Raw genomic sequence first — 21,383 nt, forward strand, 5'->3', positions numbered from 1 at the left:
TTGGAGATGGTGTTCCATGTCTTCCTCTTCCTCCGCCGTTTAAATACCCTCCAGCTGATCGTTCGCAGGTGATGCCGATCAGCGTCTGCATTCCACGGTTGATTAGCAAATGAGCTCCAATTCCAGGGCGACGCTGAAACGCACGGGATACTCGCCACACACTGGCAGTCTGCTAATCAAATCTCTTTAATGAAGTAATGGGCAAGATGACTGATGAAACCTCGTTAGAAATCAGCTGAATAAGAAGCAGAATGATGCCCATAGAATTACACAATGGTGCTCTTGATAATTCTCTCGCTTTCATACTCTCTCCCACTTGCTCTCTCATTCTCTATTTTAAAAGAAAGTCCTGTGGTGGTCTCATAGTATAGTGATGGTATCAGATGGTAATACCATGGTACTTTGCTTATTTTTGAAAGTCATTTTCCAGTAATACCTTAAAGTCTTGACTACAAGTTTTGAACATTTCAGTTGCTGTTGTCTTGGGAAAAAAGATACAGTTCATTGAAGTCATGTTGACCTTTTGTAATAACATGTCCCCAATACTTGGGACATATTGTCATATTATGGGATATGTTGTCACAGTGGTATTCTACTGTTTATTAATTGAGTTGATAAGAATGCCTTTTTTGAAACATGAAATACTGAAGTAAATAAAGCATCCTTTACAATATCTGTATTTAATTTCAATGCACCGAATGATTCATGATTCAAAATAATCAAATAACTGTTTTGACCAACAGAAATTGTAATTGATGCATTTTTATAAAATTACAACATATAAAGAACATGTGGCAACTTGCCCCGATATAAATATGCCAACATTTCTGAAAAATAGCATAGTCCTGAGAACACAGTTTAGCCTTTTGGTTAAAATCTACCTTCATTATATAGTTAACCTAATTTATGACAGTTTTGAACAAGGTGTTTGAAACTACACTAGAAAAACAACTGTGCAATTGAACTTTTGACTCAAAATGGGTACTGCCATGATACATGCCTAAATGTGCAAAAAAAAAAAAAAAAAAGAAAGAAAGAAAATCATGGGATTAACATTGTACCATGTCCAAAAATACATGGCAGTACCATGGTAATTTTGGCATTTTTTTGTTAATGCTCTGTCTTTCTCCTCCACATGTGTGTGTATCTGCCAGAAATGTCATTGACAGAACATTGCATGTATCACCCTTTACTGACTCAACCCACAAATGGAGCTGCAGGAAAGCGTATCGCTTTGGGCCAGTTCTGATTGAGGTGATGCCGTGTGAGTTTTGGTAATTGTCCAGCGCCCCTGCAGTGCACTCGCACCGGCCCCAAAGACAGAGCAGCAACACAAGCTCCTCTCTGTCCAAATGACTTTTTTTCTCCAGAGAAAGGAACCACAGACACTCACACATTCAAAGTAATTAGTCACAGCTGCACACAGGTGCACAAGTCCACCTCCCTCCCCCAGCGCTTGATCTATTCTTTTCTGTAAATTCCACTGTATAGCACAACACATCAGCTAATGTCCAGTTTAGAGGAGAAAACTAAAAAAATACAACAAAACATAGTTAAAGAATAGTTCACCCAAATATTAAAATTCTGTCAATTCTAGTCACCCTCATGTTGTTCCAGATCTATATGACTTTCTTTCATGGAACATAAAAGATTATTTTTTTGAATCTATAAACGGTAGTGTAGGTCTAAAGTTTTGAAGTAAAGTCTTTATATAAAGAAAATGTATAGTCAGATTACTTCTTTTAACTTAAACTTGATTTTGTGAATAAGCTACAAACAATACATTCAATCATTAAGTCTCCTCACATTCATTCTCTCTCAGGGGAGGGGACTTTGTCTCCTCAGGTGTGAATCACATCAGTATTCATGATCATCCACGCCTCCTCGCATATGGCCTTTCTAACACTAAAAGTGTCTTACAAAAGTTAAATGACTATATTGTTTTGTATGAATGAGTGATCACATCATTTTTGTAGCAAAAACTCTAGGCTACAAGATCCAGTTCTCAAAAGTCTTGTGAACAAATGTTTAGTATGTGATATATCGCCTTACTTCAGTGACTTAAAATTTTAGTTTTTTCAAAAATCAAGCATAAATGTTATTTTCTCAAAAATACAAACATATACATACATGTTGTTCACATATTATCGTAGCCCAGTTTGTGCTGAATACAGTGTTATCGGAAGTTAGCCATTAATATGTTTTTAAGCAACTGAAAAAGCACAAATGTCAAGGCATGTCAAAACATCTCCAGGGCCCAAAACACCCTCAGACCCCAGAGGGTTAAGTGCCTCCCAAGCCACGCCCACAGAGGATACTGAGGACCAGTTGGTCAACATATAGACATTGATTTCAGCCTTTTGCATTTGTTGGAATTCAGGATTTTGCAAAAGGGATACATTAAAGCGCCAACTTTATGATTTCCTTTTCTCCATATGTGGCAACACCTCTAAACACACCAGGGCGTGATCTGAGGCTAAAATATTTCCAATTGAGCAATCAACAACAGATGAAATGAGGGACTTAGATATATATATGTAAAAAAAATAATATTCTAGAGTAAATCTTATGGACTGATGAAAAAAATGTATAGTCCCTACCAGATGGGTTCAAAGTCTCCAAATATCTGTAAGACCAAGATTTATACACATCCCGTGAAGTGTCAGTGTTGCTCTAGGGGGCTTGCACACTTTTGCTTCACTAAGATCAAGGACATAGTCCATCAAAAGATTAAAGTCTCCTCCCAATATCATGAGGGGTGCCAGAGGCTTGCAACATCTCTTCAAGATCTATAAAAAAGCCCTTATCATCAAGGTTAGGTGCATAAATATTAGCCAAAATAAGACTTTGCCCCTGAATTTCAGCTAAAACAATAATGACTCTTCCTAATTTATCTTTACTCTGTTTGAGGCATTTGAATTGTTGATGTTTACTTATCAGTGTAATGACTCCCCTGCTCTTACTCGAGCTAGCACTATAAAAAAAAAAATGCCCACCCATAACTTTCCACATTTTTCAACTTCCTGCAGAGAAAGGTGCGTTTCTTCAAGAAACACTTTATCATATTTCTTACGCTTAAGAAGATAAATAAACTTCCTTCTTTTTATGGGGTACCCAAACCCATTCACATTCCACATGGAGAGAGACAATCCACTCATATTAACATTTGACATTTTGACATATAAGAAAAAATAGATTGTGTGTCAAAAACAAGATTATAAAGACTACATTCCAACATTAGTGCAACCATTAGAACCTGAACATCCCCCAGAACCAAACAAACAGAAAAAAGAAAATCATGCACATTGACCCCACGCACGACAGTGCCAACTGGCGCCCATCCCTCCAAACTCAAACAGTCCATGTACGCCTACGAGAACCCCCACGACAACTTTGCCGTTGGATTACTCAAATCAGACAGAATTACATGGCAAAAGATAATCTATGAAACAAACTCCAGCCAATAGGTGGAATAAACACAAAGAGCATGTAGATTCATCTATAAAACTGTCCTGAAGGTGTGTTACTCTACAAAATAAACTCCAGCCGCTAGGATGAACCAGCACAAAAAAAGTGCACAGTTTCCTCAAACAGTCAAGCGAATGTTCAGAGAGCCGGTCCACTCGGCTGCATCGTGAGTACCACAAAATGACTTACTCCATTGACTTTATGAAGGACATCGCTTGCTGTGGGCATGTGAATGTTTTATGGCCATCTTTAGCATCTATTCTCAATTTGGCCAGGAATATCAGTGCAAAAGCAAACTTCCGTTGATGTAAAAGTTTCTTGCATTCCTTGAATCGATCATGCTTCTCTCTTGTCGAATTCGCAAAGTCTGGGAACAAGAAAATGCTGTGGTTCTTCCAAGAATGCCTTTACTCCTCGCCTCACGTAACATAAATCTTTATCGGATGATCTTAGAAATTTGGCCAGAATTGATCGGGCCTGCCTCCCTTCACGGATCGCCGAACGGGAACCCTGTGAGCTCGCTCGATTTCCAGTTTATGGCCTGCTATGTTGAGCAGATTCAGAAAGAGCCTGTCCACGAATTTCACCATATCCTGTCTTGCTTCGCCCTCTGGAATTCCAACAATACGGACGTTATTCCACCGGCTACAGTTCTCCATGTCCTCCAACTTCTCCCAGATACACTCCAAATCCACCTTGGTCGCTAGCGGATTAGCAGATCATTCCCTCTCCGATGACTCCAGGTAATCGATCCGTTTCTCGAAATCCCTCACTCTTGCAGCCACATCGGTGAACTTCGCCTCCATGGCAGTGATCGATCGACGTATCACAGCAAGATCCTCCAAGTTAGCAACAACCTTCGTCAGCATTGCTGACATATTTAACATCTCTCGCCGCATTTATCACACTTCCCTGACTAAATCGACTCCCTGGCTCATGGCATCAGCTTGAGCACGTAAGTGTATTTTAATGTCTCCAGAGCCCGAGGATTTTGAATTCTTTGACATATTGTACTCCTAGAACAGCTATGGAACCGAGTGTATCGAATCTCACCAGTTTATATCATTAAAAGTGTTAAAACTAGCAAAGTATGCAGAGCTCACCGTTCACACGTCCGATCCTTGCATGGCATCACGTGACTCTATTCACTGGTTTCTTATTGGGAGTCACTATTTATTTATTAGCTTATGCTATATAGATCTCATTAACACACACATGTCAGTGCATACATGCTATGTACAACCATTCTAATGCAATTTATTTAGATATGTTTGATTGTCTTCACAAACATGTCCCAAATCTCATCTATGCACAAATAGACATCTAAAGAAAATAACAGAACCTAATTCAATTTAAATGTATTAATAATGAAAGGACTGTATTAGACCTAAACCACAAAAACAATATTTGTTAATATATATTAATGTTTAATGTTCAGACCCTTTCAAATAAGTCAGTTTAGCCAATGTAAAATGCTTTTCCTACCTGAGGGACAATTATTTTCCCAATAAGAATTTGGGGGAAAAGCTTTTACATTCTTGAACCATTAAAAAAATTTGAATATCAGTTAAATACCAGTTAAGTTTTCCATTAAATATGTTTGTATGTATCTCTGCCAGGGCCATAACCACCATAGACATTGAAGGGGGTTTGCCCATGTCCCAATATTCAAATAATTGTTATTATAGATCAATATGGATTTTTCAAAAGCCATGTCCTAAACTATTACAATTTGTCCTCCCTAGTCCTGAATATGTTGTTATCACTTTGGTCTATGCAATGCTTATATGAAATTACTGGCATCCATTGGTCCCTTCAGAACAATCTGAAGTCATCAGTACACTAGTGTGGGCAGGAATGCTCCTTACTGAGTCAGCATTACAGATCTTATTGTCCCAGTTCTGACACTGCTGTTGAAAAAGAAATTTATGCACGTTTGCAAGTTTGTTCGGCCATTTTATTTATGAGGCCCAGTGTCTCGGAGGAATCTGAACAGTACTGCACAGAGTATTTTCTTATTGTTGCCCAGCACCAGTGCAATGTAAGCAGAGATTTTATGACTGGCCTGCTAATGCACATATAGCAGGCAGTAAAAGAACAGCACATTTTTAAATCAAGTGGATAGCAGAAGTCTCAAAGTGATTGGTAAAGTATAATGTATGGATGGTGATCATTACAATGCAAGAGCAAAGATATACTTTTTTACAGTGCCCTTTTGCAGTTGTCTTGCTTTTATTTTCATATCCTATAAATTGATGTTGACAGTGTAAGGAAGCATGCATCTCCAAATGCTGTTAGCACTGCACAGACCGACAACACATTAACCATTAATCATACAATCACAGGCACACACTGCTGACCTTCAGAATTTCAAAATACAAACACTATTTATTTATAAAGCAACACAACTTAGACAATAAGGCATGAATAATATGTAAGAAAAGTGGCTGCATATATAATAGGATATGTACACTTTGTGGTTTCTTATTATAGTTCTCTTCTCTTGCATGCCTTCTTTTTAATATATACAATCACTCAACACTTTAATAGGAACACTATGGTCCTGATAAAGTGCCCGGCATGGTTTTCTGCTGTTGTAGCCCATACGCCTCAAGGTTCGACATGTTGTGCATTCTGAGATGCTATTCTGCTCACTACAATTGTACAGATTTGTTTTTTTCATATGCTAACAGTTACCAATAAGAACAAACTCTTAAAGATAACTAATTTAGCGAGAAAAATTATTGGTATTCCTACCCCTAATTTATCGGACTGTGTCATTTCATATACGCTCCGGAAGGCACATAAAATTTTAAATGATCCAGACCATCCACTTTATCAGTATTTCATCCTCCTTCCTTTTGGTCGCAGGTATAGACTACCAATGTGCAGAAAGGCCAGCTATGGTAGGAGTTTTGTTCCTATGGCTATACAAGCTTTAAACACATAGGTTATCAGCCATTGTGATGCCATCTTATGCTCTGGCACTCATTGTATGATCTTGTTTTTTTTCTTCTCTATGTTTGTGATTGTTTTGATGGTTTATATGTATGGTGTTGTTGTGTTTATGCTTTCTACACACCCACGGTGGAAACAGATAAATAATCTATCTATCTATCTGAGTTCCCGTAGCCTTTCTGTCAGCTTGAACCAGTCTGGCCATTATCCACTGACCTCTCTCATCAACAAGGCTTTTCTGTCCACAGAACTACCACTTACTGGATGTTTTTTTGTTTTTGGCACCATTCTGAGTAAACTCTAGAGACTGTTGCATGTGAAAATCCTAGGAGATCAGCAGTTATAGAAATACTTAAACCAGCCTGTCTGGCACCAACAATCATTCCATGGTTGAAATCACTGAGATTAATTTTTTTTCCACATTCTGATGGTTGATGTGAACATTAACTGAAGCACAACCTGTATCTTGACCTGATTTTATGCATTGCACTGCTGCCACACGATTGGCTGATTAGATAATCGCATGAATAAGTAGGTGTACAGGTGTTCCTAATAAGGTGCTCAGCGATTGTAGGTAATACATTTATACCATAAACACACCTCTATTTCCTTTATTAATAACAATTTTTACACACTTTACAGTTTTACCTCTTTATCTTTTTTGTCTCTTGTTCTACTGCTACTTTTTTTACAATTATATAAATACACTGGCGGCCAAACTTTGGAATAATGTAAAGATTTTGCTCTTATGGAAAGAAATTTGTACTTTTATTCACCAAAGTGGCATTTAACTGATCACAATGTATATTCAGGACATTAATAACGTGAAAAATGACTATTACAATTTGAAAAAAAAAAATTTTTCAGAACTTCTTAAACTACTTCAAAGAGTACTCATCAAAAAAATCCTCCATGTGCAGCAATGACAGCTTTGCAGATCCTTGGCATTCTAGCTGTCAGTTTGTCCAGATACTCAGGTGACATTTCACCCCATGCTTCCTGTAGCACTTGCCATAGATGTGGCTGTCTTGTCGGGCACTTCTCACGCACCTTACAGTCTAGCTGATCCCACAAAAGCTCAATGGGTTTAAGATCCATAACATTCTTTTCCAATTATCTGTTGTCCAGTGTCTGTGTTTCTTTGCCCACTCTTAACCTTTCTTTTTGTTTTTCTGTTTCAAAAGTGGCTTTTTCTTTGCAATTCTTCCCATAAGGCCTGCACCCTTGAGTCTTCTGTTTACTGTTGTACATGAAACTGGTGTTTAGCGGTTAGAATTCAATGAAGCTATCAGCTGAGGACATGTGAGGCGTCTATTTCTCAAACTAGAGTCTCTGATGTACTTATCCTCTTATTTAGTTGTACATCTGGCATTCCACATCTCATTCTGTCCTTGTTAGAGCCAGTTGTCCTTTGTCTTTGAAGACTGTAGTGTACACCTTTGTATGAAATTCAGTTTTTTAGCAATTTCAAGCACCGTATAGCCTTCATTCCTCAAAACAATGATTGCTGACAAGTTTAAGAGAAAGCTTTTTTTTTCTTGCCATTTTTGACCTAATATTGACCTTAAGATACGCCAGTCTATTGCATACTGTGGCAACTCAAAAACAAACACAATGTTAAGTTTAATTTAATGAACCAAATAGCTTTTAACTGTGTTTGATATAATGGCAAGTGATTTTCTAGTACCAAATTAGCAATTTAGCATGATTACTCAAGGATAAGGTGTTGGAGTGATGGCTGCTGGAAATGGGGCCTGTCTAGATTTGATCAAAAATGACTTTTTCAAATGGTGATGTTGCTGTTTTTTACATCAGTAATGTCCTGACTATACTTTGTGATTAGCTGAATGCCACTTTAGTGAATAAAAGTACCAATTTCTTTCCATAAGAGCAAAATCTGTACATTATTAAAGGAATCTGGTCAAATCTCTGTGCGTAAAGGGCAAGACGAAAACCACTTCTGAATGCACGAGATCTCTAATCCCTCAGATGTCGCTGTCTTAAAAAACGGCATTCAACTGTAATGGATATCATGAACATGGGCTTGGTATAACTTTAGTAAACCTTTGTTAGTCAACACCACTCGCTGCTGCATCCACAGATGAAAGTTAAGGCTTTACTATGCAAAGAAAAAGCCCTACATAAACACTGTCCAGAAGTGCTGCCAACTTCTCTGGGTTCAGTCTCATCTTAGATGGAAAGTAGAGCAGTGGAACTGTGTTTTTTGGTCAAAAGTTTTTTGAAAAACACAGCCATCGTGTTATTCGGGCCAAAGAGGAAAAGGACCATCCAAGCTGTTATCAGCGTCAGGTCCAAAAGCCAGTGTCTGTATGGGCCAGGGGTATGTCAGTGCCCATGGCATGGGTAACTTGCACATCTGTGAGAACACCATAAATGCAGACAGATATGTTCAGATTTTGGAGCAACATATACTGCCATCCAGTACTGTCTTTTCCAGGGACATCCCTGCATTTTCCAGCAGGACAACTTCAAACCACATACTGCCTGGATGTCAAGTGCATGGCTGTGTAAGCAGAGAGTCTGGGTGTTAGATTGGCCTGCCTGCAGTCCTGACCTGTCTCCAATTGAGAATGTGTGGTGCATTATTAAGTGCATAAGATTGCAACGAAGGCCCTGTACAACTGTGCAGCCAAAGACCTACATAATGGATGAATGGGGGAAAATTCCACTTTCTAAACTTGACAAACTTGTGTCTTCAGTGCCCAAATGCTTAATATGTGATATTAGAAGAAATGGTGATGTTTCACAGTAGTAAACACTCGACTGTTCCAACTTTTTTGGAGTGTGTTGCAATCATCTGATTTGAAATTACTGTACATTAAAAACATACAAACAATGAAACTCACAGGATAAAACATGTGTAGTTGTAGAGCTTTCAGTATAGCAAAGGGTGATTATAATTTACAAATCACTAATTTTTGTTTTTATTGGCATTTTTCATACTATTCCCACTTTTTCGGAATTGGGGTTGTACATTAATACATACATCAATATATTTTATAAATATATTCATTATTTATTGTTGTTATTTAATTGTATGTTGTATAAAGTTTGCTATATGTTCAGTCATTTGTCTGTTGCTACAGTAATGTACCAATGAATGTTGTTTTAGTGATGCAAAGAAGCATCCAAGTAAGAACTTAATTGTAATTGCACTATACTCTGTACATATGACACTAAATCATTGAGTGTTTCCTTATGTTCTTGGCAGATGCTCTCTTACCCAACTAACAATCAAGAAAGAGCAAAGAAAATGTTATATTTCTGTGGAGATTACATTGTTATAATTACTTGATAGTTCTGCTCATAGAGCATTCAATGAGAACACATGGAGTTTTTATCTCTGTCTGAATAGTGCACTTGAGGATGTAGTATGTACCTTTCTTTCAGGTTATGTGAGCACTGAAGAGGATCTGTTGTCTGGAGGTTGTTTCCTGACATTCATTATTAATTTCATATATTCACAATCGACCTGCTGTTGAAAATCCTGCACTGTCTGGGACCCTGAATGACAGCGATTTTCTGCATGTGTTTGAATGAAAGGGGGTCTGCTGTCAAATTTCAAATTACACAGTACTGCTACTCAATTTAATGCATTTAAAATGTTTATAGTATATTGCTGAGAGTGCTTGAATATATGAAAATGCTCTTCGTCTGGATTTTAAGGTCATTTTATGTTAAAAAATAATAATTCAGACCTTATTTGCTCAAAATAGTATCCCTTATTCAATCATTTCTAAGAATTGGCTGCAAGGTAGAGTGGCAATTGGCCTAAAATGCATTTAAAATTTGGCCTCTGCCTTTATCTTTGTATTGACCAAATAAAAGATATTCTGTGTTTAAAATGAATTAATGTAAATGGAAGAACAAAACATACAGAATAGTGAGAGAACTGAACTGACAGCCACGTAATGCAATTCTTAGACTGATCTCAGGGCTGTCTTCTAATCTTCAGACGTCCATGCCAAGATAGAAGAGGAACATTCTGAAACTCCAAACAATCACTTTATTTGAAAGCCTGAACCTGAGAAACGGCCACCCTGTGCGATTTGGTCTGACTCCCCTCTGATTCCTCTAAAACCAGCCTACAGAGCAGAAATAAAAAGAAACTTTAATGAAGAGGAAAGGAATCCAGGAACAATGGGAGATAAGTATCTTGCTTAGAGGGATGAAGCTACAAAGATTATGATGGCAGGGTGAGAGAGTGAATTCAACAGAGTGTTCTCTCTATAAAAAGAAAGACAGATAAAAACGTTGAATAAAAGTAAATAAAAAAAAAAAACATAAAAGATGACTGCTATGACCACAGCTGATGGTTGGTACTATGGAGAGACACAGTGTGCAAAAAAAGAATGTGTGAGACACATAGAGAAAGGGCCAAATCAGACATTCTCACTAATAAGATTGGGGGTTTGAGGATTTCTTGGAAGTCTCAAAGGAGGAAGAGGAGAACGGGAGGCAAACTCCCCCCACTGGTGCAACATCACAGGGTGCAGCTTTTTTTCTTACTGCCCCCCTCCAGGTTTGGAAGTAGAGATGCAGAGACACAAATACGATGAGTGGAAGGAGGTGGGGGTATGCGTTCTGAGATCTTAACCAGTAGGTGGTCTTCATTTAAACTCTCAACCCCTTTCCTTCACACTGTATTACTGCTCATATGGGTGAGGCAGATAATAAAATGCCGTAGTAATCCATAATCCGACAGAGACCTCAGCGAAGTAGAGGAAGGTGTAGTCAGACCTGTGCAGAGGGGCACTGCAATAATTTCAGAGAAAGAATTTAGATTTACATTCATAATTTGGTTCTTTGTGAACACTTAGCATCACTTACTGTAACAAAGTTGTGCTCATATGATACTAGCAGTATAGATTGCAAAGGAGAGACATGCACATCATAAAGAGTTGATATATATACAGTCCTGGGTAGTAACAGATTACATGTAATTATGTAATAAAATTACAAAAATCAAGTACTTGTAATTAGATTAAATTACTTTTGAAATACTCATAATCGGACTACAATTATTTTTTTATAGATTACATGATTACATATGATCAAGTCAACGGCAGTAAATTGTTAATAATTTATTGATCATTTTCAAATTAATATCATCATATTCTTACCTTGAAGTGCAATAGATGAACATTTGGTGCATGTGTTCCTTTTACGTTACAACAGTAAGATATGCACCTCAGCTAAGGAATAGGTGATGGACTGTTACTAAGTAGTAAGGGTAAAAAGTAAGTGTGTCAGATTTTTGAGCTGTTAGCTTTGACCTAGCAATGTCATTGCTGTTGATTTCAGGTTCATTGAATGAACTAGATATGTTTGAATATATATAGTATATATTATTTCTTACTACCTCACCAATGGTGTGCTCACACATCGAACTTTATTGCCTGAAAGGACTTAATGGATGCCATCTCTAAGGTTCCTGCCCGCAGGGTACACAATAGTTCAACTACAAAATGTGCAGCAATATGGAACAAAGCCCATCACTCTGCTGTTGTTGTTGATGCAGTGGAGTCCAATTTATGAAACTTGACATAAAATTTGACACAATTGTTTCTTTTGTGACTCGGTGGAACTCTTCTCAGTGTTCAAATGATAATATCTTGCACCTCAGCTTTGGAATAGGTGATGGACTATCAGTAAGCAGTAATGGTTAAAAGTAGTTCAGGGTTTTTAGATGAAAGCTTTGACCTAGGCAACGTCGATGGTCATTAATTTACGATCAATTTTATGATAGTTTTATGTTGATTTTATGGTCATTAATGTTCGTAATGCTGCTATTGTTTTATGCACTTGATGTCTCAGTGTTTTGAATTATAAACTTTGGCCATGCACTGTCATTGCTGTTAGACTTTATATTTATTTCATTCATATAATGTTTAATGCACTTTTTATAAATGTCATAAGGAGCTCTTTTGTGAGGCTCTTTGTGTTAGTAATAAAGAATGGAATACAATTATCCATGATTATCCAACTCAAATGCATGTGACATCAAATAAAATAGAATTAGGTTGAAAGTAATCCAAAGGTAATCAGATTTGATTACCCCAAAAATGTAATATATGAGATTACGTTTCTGATTGCATTTGTTGTCATGTTATTTGTAATCAGTACCAGATTACAATTCACAAATAATCCATCCAGGACTGTATATATATATATATTTACAATCACATAACAATATAGCATTCATTTTCTTTTCAAATTTCAAATTAATATATAAAAAATAAACATATAATTTGATAAATTATATTTATGAATTATTAAAATATTAATATAAATAAATAATTTGGTATTTTATATTTATTCATTACTTAAATAGTAAGAGACATGCACAGAAATAATATATATATTTACATACACATAACAATATAGTATTCACTTTCTTTTCAAATTTCAAAATTAATATATCAAGGAGGCCTGGGTAGCTCAGTGAGTAAAGACACTGACTACCACCCCTGGAGTCACAATTTCGAATCCAGGGCATGCTGAGTGACTCCAGCCAGGTCTCCTAAGCACCCAAATTGGCCCAGTTGCTAGGGAGGGTAGAGTCACATGGAGTAACCTCCTCGTGCTCACCATAATGTGGTTCACTCTCAGTGGGGCACCTGGTGAGTTGTGTGTGGATGCCACAGAGAATAGCATGAAGTCTCCACACGCACTATGTCTCCACGGTAACAAGCCATGTGATAAGATGCACGGGTTGACGGTCTCAGATGCAGAGGCAACTGAGAAAATACTTACATTTGTATTATATATTTAAATTTGTATATTTAACACAAATTTTCTTTTCAATATTCAAACAGAAACACCTCCTTATAATTTGGTAAATTATATTTATGAATTACTTAAATATTAATATAAATAAAAAATAATAATAATAATAATAATAATAATAATAATAATAATAAATTAGTTATTAAAACAGCTTATTATTATTATTTACTCAGCTGTTAATATTATTAAAATAAAAAACAATATTTAAAAGTGCATGTAATGACCCAATATAGTGCTCATTTACATTTCACAATGTATTTAAAATATATATACTGTATATATAAAGAGAATAGCATCAAATCATTATTCCAAATATTTTCTTCTGTACTTCTAAAGCTTGAATGAGAACTGTCAAAATTCCAGCTCATTATTTATTTAAAGCACATGAAACACAAAGAAACAGACAAAAATAATTCAAAACATACTTTTTGCACTGCACAGAATAATTATTTTCAGTGTGGGTAATGAACCATTATACAGTGAATGTGTGTGGTGTATTTGGAGATTAACAGACACATTGGGGATACATTCTGCCCATCTATTTGTGCCCTGTATGTTTGTGCGCCAGCACAAACACAGTGAGTTATTCATGATTTTGGGGATTTTCTGGGGCAAATGGAAAACAGGGAGCTGAAAAAGAAACAGGCTATTCTGAGCATGGCATATGAGGAGGGAAAAATATTTTTTATGACATTTGGAGACAAAGTGAAGACTGAGTTCATGTATTTGGATGAGAAGTCGATGAAACACAAATCAAACGATGTGGCGGAGAGGCTAGGGGAAGAGGCAAAGCTGCAATACAGATAGGAGGGGGGCTCAAAACAGAAAGAGAGAGAGAGAGAGAGAGAGAGAGAGAAAGGGAGGGAGGAATTTCCATGAGGGGCGACATGTTTATGTGTTCTCTCTCTGTCTGTTGTTCATTCACTCACTCACTCATACACACACACACTCCGTCCACACACACTTGACAGACACAACATGTAGACACTTTCTCTTATCCATTCACCTACTCACTCTCTCTCTCTCTCTCTCTCTCTCTCTCTCTCACACACACACACACACACACACACACACACACACACTCACAGTTTCTTGTACAACCTTAAATATTATCATCACACTTTCCCCGTCTCTGAGTCTAGAGACATTGTGCAGAGAAAAAACTGTCTTAACTATAAAAACTGCTCAGAAAACAAGAGATAGATGGGGGAGAGACAGCAAGAACAAAACAGAAAGGGTTGCAGATGTGCTGAAGGGCTCAGAATGATAGACTAGTGTAGAATGAAAATCACCCAAGCCATCGGGAAGAAGTGTTGTGGATCAGACGCACTTGTGGAGATAACCTGACACAAGAAGACAAAAGCTCAGGTAAGCTCTTGCCATGTCTTTTCCCTGTCTCCTTATTCTATTCTCTTTATTTCTTGTCTCAGTTCTCATATTTCAAAGGGAGGTATATTTGGTCTGAATAACTCTTTGCAGTTCAGCAGGTAAAGATGTGAAGGGCAAAGCATGACTTTAAACCAGAACTTTGAACTGTGCTTAGGCTAGAATTTGAGAAGTCTCAGGATGTGTCTGGTTGCCTACAGAATGTCAGTGCTAAATTAGGGATTAAGAGTAGTAATTCGACTCCTTAGTGCAAATCGTTGGAATGCTCAAAAGATCCAGTCTCTTATTTGAGATGCGTGGTATTATTCTTAAATGTGGTAACTTCATGCTGTTCTGGGACCAATGTGGAATCTCTATCAGGTACCACTAAGCTCCGAACAAAACAAGACATTTTTCCTTTTCCTTCAAAGTGTTTTATCCAAACATATTTACAATTTCATTTTATTTGTTTAACATTAACATTTTTTTTTTTTTTTTTACATTTTCAAAGCCTAGGCTACTTGCACATTCCTCAAAAAAAAAATTCACATTTGTTTTTTTTTGTTTTTTTGATGATTGTATTTTAACTTTCCTTAACCATTTATGTGTCTATGTTACATATGTGTTAATTTTGCCTCAGAACAAAGTGGCAAGTAACTGCTTTATGTTATACTTGTGAAATTAATAAATCAGATGTTTATGGCTGCAAATTGCCTGGAAAAATGAAATCAAATGTTATATGTACACCTACATTTATTGTATAGCTACTGTAGATATGAAGGCTAAATCACCCTTCCGTTGGTGCTGTTAAATGCTAGACTATTCAATTGCTCAGATTATTTTATTAACCAATGAACAGTTGAATTTACATTTCAGTTTTTGATTGATGAGAAAACAAGTTTGTATGTGTTCGTGTACAGTTTGTGTGTGTGTGTGTGTGTGTGTGTGTGTGTGTAAGGTTGCTGAAAGGTTGTGGGGCTATGTGAGTCAAAGTGAGCTTGTTAGCAGGGCAAATACTGTATGTTGTGTACTTCACACTTTATGCAAAATTTACTGTTTCAAATCATAATTCTAACTACATGCAGCATATGACCACACTAATTAAAGCTCACAATTTCAGAAAGGAGATATAGGCCTAATTAAAAGGGAAACACCAAGAGGCAATCCAAGTGCACTGACAAAACCTTCTCTGTACTTGTACATCAGTTTGTTCAATGCCTTTGCATGTGGTTTCCCTTAAATTGAAAAATGGAAGGGATCTGACCACTGTGGAATGCTATAGGTGAATCCCGATAGTGACCAGCAGTAAGCTGAACTCATGGTGCATTCACACTGTGTGTATTTCAAAGACATTGGCTCTTTATGCCAGAAAAACGGTCCATGTAAAGAAATGGAATCAGTTTAAGGTGCTTTGCATCAAAGACAGGATATTTAAACGTTTGAGTGAAGAGCGCATTAGAAGAGAGATTTATTTATAGATCCAAAAACACATTCTTCCCTGGTGACCATAATTCTGGTCACTGTGGCTTTGCCAAATAAGATGTATTCCTGGATTAATGTATTTTGCTGCTCCTGGAACAACATTCTATAACATCATTCCTAACACCATCCCTACCCACAGCTTCAAGAGTGCTTTTACCCATTTTCACGCTATACTATTATGCATTTCTCATAGCTGCTTGTCTCCAAATAAATTACATTTAGAGAGCAGCTCAAATTCTGAACATCACTTGCAACACATCCACAGCAGAAAAATGCAAATGCTGTTCTGTGTATGTCAAAGTTTTGGTGGTAAATCTAAAGGGACACAGACTTCAACAACAGTAATTCTGGTGGCTGGTCTCACAGAATTACGTTACTTTACCTTTTTACTTAGCTCGTTGTACCTCTCGCAGCAGTTTCCTGATGAAATACACACTAGAGGGCACTAAAACAACAATTACTTTTAATTCACTTTCACCAAAGAGTAAAACGGCAATCTTATGAAGTCTAAATACTTTTACTATAGCGCATGACTTGTGAGGTGTTGACACGGTTGCTTCACCAAAAACATTTTTCATGTCACGGTTGTTTTTTACTGTATGGCACAATCAGTTAGGTTTAGGTTTTAGGTTTAGAGTATGTAAGTAGGTTTTGTTGATTTAAACAGCCTGATGTGACAATGGCAAACTTTTTGCAAATCAAAATTATGTGCTTCATTACACATTTGGCTGCAGTTTCCTAGTTAGAAATGTCCAGTGGGGGCGCCAAAACCGAGTGAAATTATCGCTAGATGAAGTTTTTAAGGTGAATATTAGAATATTAGTAAAACATACCTCTCTAACCTAAAACCTAAGCCTAAACCTAACCAATAGTGTTCAAAAAGCAAATTCAACATAAAAAGCACATTTACTGAAGAAACCATGTCATTTTGTGTCCCTTCTATGGCATTCACTTTTATTCACTTTTACTCCAAGTGTCCTTGGCTGGGCTCAAGGCTGGGTCTCTGAATCCAAAGTCCAACATTCTATCAGGTGAGCTAGAGCAGAAACTAATCATGTTGGAGTAAGTGTGATCATGTACAAGTGTTAAAATATATAGTTTTTCATATGATGCTTTAGAGAAAAAGTGTTTCATCATAACATAGCAGGGTGTGAGTAATAGTGTGAAAAATACGTGTTTATAAAGTCCTAAACAGCCATAGTACCCATGATTTGTGTGAAAGTGAATAAAACGCACAGTTGTTGTAGCGCCTCTAGTGTTCATTTCACCAGGAAACTGCAGCAAAACTTAAAAAAGCAGCACTGAAATGTCAGTTTGCAAAAATGTAGTTACAGTAATGTTCATTCTATAAGACTAGGTTGGTTTTAAAACTCATTAGAGCATTAATTTGAAAATCCTTATCTATTTGGGAGAATATTTTGGGAGTGGACAATTTCACCTTTGAGCTGCCGTGACCAAGTCAACCGCAGCTTCTTCGGGCACCTCTCGGGATTCTCGACACTGTCACCAGAGGAAGAATACTGCCGACCGAAGGGAGGAGGCGGTGTCCATTCCCGCTGCCGACCACCTAGAAGCGGAAGCTTTGCCTGATGCCGACTGCCAGGAGGCGGTGGTCGTTACAACTACAGTGCTTCTTACCGCCCGGAAGTAGGTGTCCTCTGTACTCGCTCCCATCCCGGAGCCGTCTGTCCTTGTTCCTGTTCTAGAGACACCTGATCCCGCTCATTACAATACATTATGCTATCTCCTGGAGCCTGCTCACCAAATCAACCCATTACGCCTAGTCATACCGACAATACATCAAGCTTCTACACCTAGCCTAGTCACCACGTCAAGTCAAGCAGCCCAGTCAAGTCAAGCAGCCACTTCAATTCAGATTTTCACACCTAATCAAGTCACCACATCAAGTCAAGCCTGCTGGCCCAGTCAAGTTATCAAGCCTAGCCAAGTCAAGTCACTTAGTCAAGCCACTAAGCCAAGCCTACGTGTTCCACTGTGGTCTATCCTGCCGATCCCATCCTGGACCATCCCACCAGTACCACCTTGGGCTGTCATGTGGGCTTTGCCCAGGTCCGCCCTGCCGGCGCCACCCTGGTCCGCCTTGCCGGCGCCACCCTGGTCTGTCCCGCTGGTACCACCCTGGACTGTTCTGCCCTGGTCCTTACCTTTGTTTCCTGATTGTTTGGAATTTTGTTTCTCTGTCTTGTCTGTTCTGTTTTGTAGTGTCCTGCTCCCTACCTAGACTAATTTCCCTGGCAACTAGACCCCGCTCCATTGCTCCATGTCCTGCCATCACCAGCCTGTCTATCCCGCTGGTCCTGCCCTGGACCTTACCCTAGTTTTCTGTTTGTTTGGACTTTTACTTCTTTTCCTTGTCTATTCTGTGTGTTGTAGTGCCATTCACCTGTTTCCCCCACCCTCCCTTCACATTGTCTGGTCTTTTGTCTAGTTCTGTCTTGTTCGTGGGATGCCTGGGAGTTGTTCCTTGGGAGTGGGGTACTGTCATGATCCTGCCATTTTGGTCTGGTTTTATTTGTTATGTGGCAGGATTGTGACAGTTTCCTCCACCTCTCTCTCAGGTTGTCCATATGCTTTTGTTTTCCTGCTTCCCACGGTTGCTGCTTGTGATTATTGGCAACACCTGTGTTCAGTCTTCCCATCCTCTTTATATACTCTCCTTTGTCTTGTCTTCCCTGTCAGATCATTGTGTAATGTTCAGTCTCCAGTTCCGGTCATGTTGTTGGTATACTGTCCTGTTATCCAGTCGGTTTGTTCTCAGTTCCTTTTAACTCGTTGTTTTGCTTTTTCTCCCTAGTGAGAGTTTTTGTATCCTGTTTGATTTAGTTTGTTTTTAAGTTATATTTTTGTCTTATCTTTTATTTCTCCCTTGTGAGAGTTTTTTTTTTTTTTTCGTTTCAATAAAACACCTTTCATTGCCATCCTGCATCTTGGGTCCTTCCTCAAATATATCGTGACAATTTGCTTTTGTGTCTTTTCTATAATCTACTGATTATTTTAGTTTTCTGCTACACCCAGTGCCGCTGAGTTCAGCGTGAGCCACGCCGCAAAAATAGGCTCATCTGCTCACTGCCGTGTCTGGGACACTTCTGGGATGCGTCACATCTGTTAACATGGGCACCAAAACGAAAACACGCTGCTCACACCTTGCTCACGGAGGATATGTGAATCCGGCATAACCTTATACTCTTTCCCTATTCAGACAATCTAATTGGTTGACAGGAATTTAGTTACAGGACAAACAAGTATGTTGATCAAGGAACACATCCTACTTGGCAAAATCGTGGTCACCCATCATTTTACCAAGTAAGACATTGCCTCAACATTTCCTGTTGATCCTGAAACAACATTCCACTCAAACAGACATACTTGAAAAACTATCTCTAGCCATAAGCATAACCTTCTCCTAAATCACATGGATAATAGGTTGATAAGAATGTTGTTTAAGCTCCTAACACCAGCCCTTAATGGAACCCTTTCCCTATCCTTAAAATCTGATTGATTGGCTGCAATGTTTTTCCAGGACCAACAAGGATGTTGTCAAAATCACAGTATGCTGCTTTCCTTCACATAAACAAATCTGAGATGTTCAGAGCGGATTGAAAATGAGAGGGTTGTAAAAAAAGGATAGTAAGAAAATGTGATAGAAGGATAAGAAAAGAAAAAGATGGGTAAGGAAACAGTCAGCTATCCTTTTGATGGTGACTATGAGGTTAGGCAAATCTTCATCACCTCTGTGCTAGCAGCGCTACACGGAGGCATACAAATATTGGAGCATTAGTGATAGAGGAAGACGTGAATAATAGATATCATTTTTTATGAGCATAGAGCTGCTCTTCAAAGTGTAATGAGCCATATATACAGGAAGAGAAATAGACATAAAAAGAGTAGTGTATATAACTGCCTGCATAAGTTTTCAGATAAGAACAAGATCAAACAGTTTCACTCCAAAGCATTACTGTATTCAGTAGGATTGCCTGAAGTCACTCACTGTCAAAGGTGGGTGGGCTGTTTTTATTCTAACGTGCAGCTCTAGTATATTTGAAGGGCAGAAAATAAATTTACATTACTGTACAAAACATATACAGTATCACAGCTTAATATATAGTTCAATACTCTTCAATAAAAAATTTAAAAAAACTAAATATTGGGGGATTATTAAACATATTATTATAATAATGATTATTAAAATAGGTGTTCATTACACAATGACAGAAGAAAATTAAACTGAATGTCTATCACAAAAATACAAAAAGCCAAATGTCAATAATGACCAAAGTGAACATTGCTAGGATAGATGCCACATTTAAGGCTGTGAGGGATCAACATGATATCTACATGTTACATTTGGCAGATGCTTTTTATCTAAAGCAATTTACAGTGCACTTATTACAGGGACAATCACCCTGGAGCAACCTGGAGTTAAGTGCCTTGCTCAAGGACACAATGGTGATGGCTGTGGGGATTGAACCAGCAACCTTCTGATTACCAGTTATGTGCTTTAGCCCACTACACCACCACCACTCCTTGTTGATACCGAATGTTCCGGAACCCCGCAATCAACCCATTCTGCCAAGTTTCTGACAAGCAGCATCTCCTATCAGACATTTCTGCATCAATTCAAATTTACCTTTACCTGTGGTGCTACTGACAGCACGTTGAGCAAGCAGCCTCAGAGACACGGGTTCTTGTCCCATGGGAACCAGGAATTAATTGTGTTCACATATTCCATGATGAACACGATTCAGTGGTTGCATTTCCCCTCTAAAATTAAAATTTTCTTCACTGATGGTTAGGTTTAGGGTTGGGGGATTGGGTTAGGGTGATGGTTAATAAAAAAAAACGCATTTCTCTCGACTGTATTACATCATTTTCTCCTAAAAATACAACTCGCTTTTGGTGCCACTCTGTGAATATTTCAGTAAAATCAAGTGTATGTGGCTGAATTCGGAATGGCATACTACAATACTACTCATTAGGGATGGGCATTCATCAATAATTTGGTATTCTAATATTTAAGCTCATAAAAAACAAATATTAGAATATTCTATTATTTAAATGAAGGTAATTAATGAGAAAGAGACGTTGTAAAATTATTTTTTTAGTCATAAAGGTTGCGTCACCATAAAAAAAAAAAAAAAACAAGCTTCTAATTGTAATTATTCTAAATTGTATCTCATGTTTTTGTTGAGAAAAACAAGCATATCCACATGCTCAGTAAACCATACTCATTTATACACACCAGTTTAAATGATGGAATGTCCCTTACCTCAGCTAGCAAA

At 37.8% G+C, this 21,383-nt stretch overlaps 1 protein-coding gene across 2 annotated transcripts in view; it reads left to right on the plus strand.

The window, feature by feature from the left end:
• The first annotated feature begins 14,187 nt into the window (after positions 1-14,187).
• The window catches only part of LOC127419827 (heparan sulfate glucosamine 3-O-sulfotransferase 1-like), a 34,440-nt gene continuing 27,244 nt past the window's right edge, over positions 14,188-21,383 (plus strand). For both annotated transcript variants that reach the window (XM_051661597.1, XM_051661606.1), the window contains exon 1: positions 14,188-14,604. The gene's annotated coding sequence lies outside the window, so the exon portion shown is untranslated. The remainder of the gene's footprint in view (positions 14,605-21,383) is intronic.

The sequence above is a fragment of the Myxocyprinus asiaticus genome, chromosome 3 (assembly GCF_019703515.2).
Source record: "Myxocyprinus asiaticus isolate MX2 ecotype Aquarium Trade chromosome 3, UBuf_Myxa_2, whole genome shotgun sequence".
Lineage (NCBI taxonomy): Eukaryota > Metazoa > Chordata > Actinopteri > Cypriniformes > Catostomidae > Myxocyprinus > Myxocyprinus asiaticus.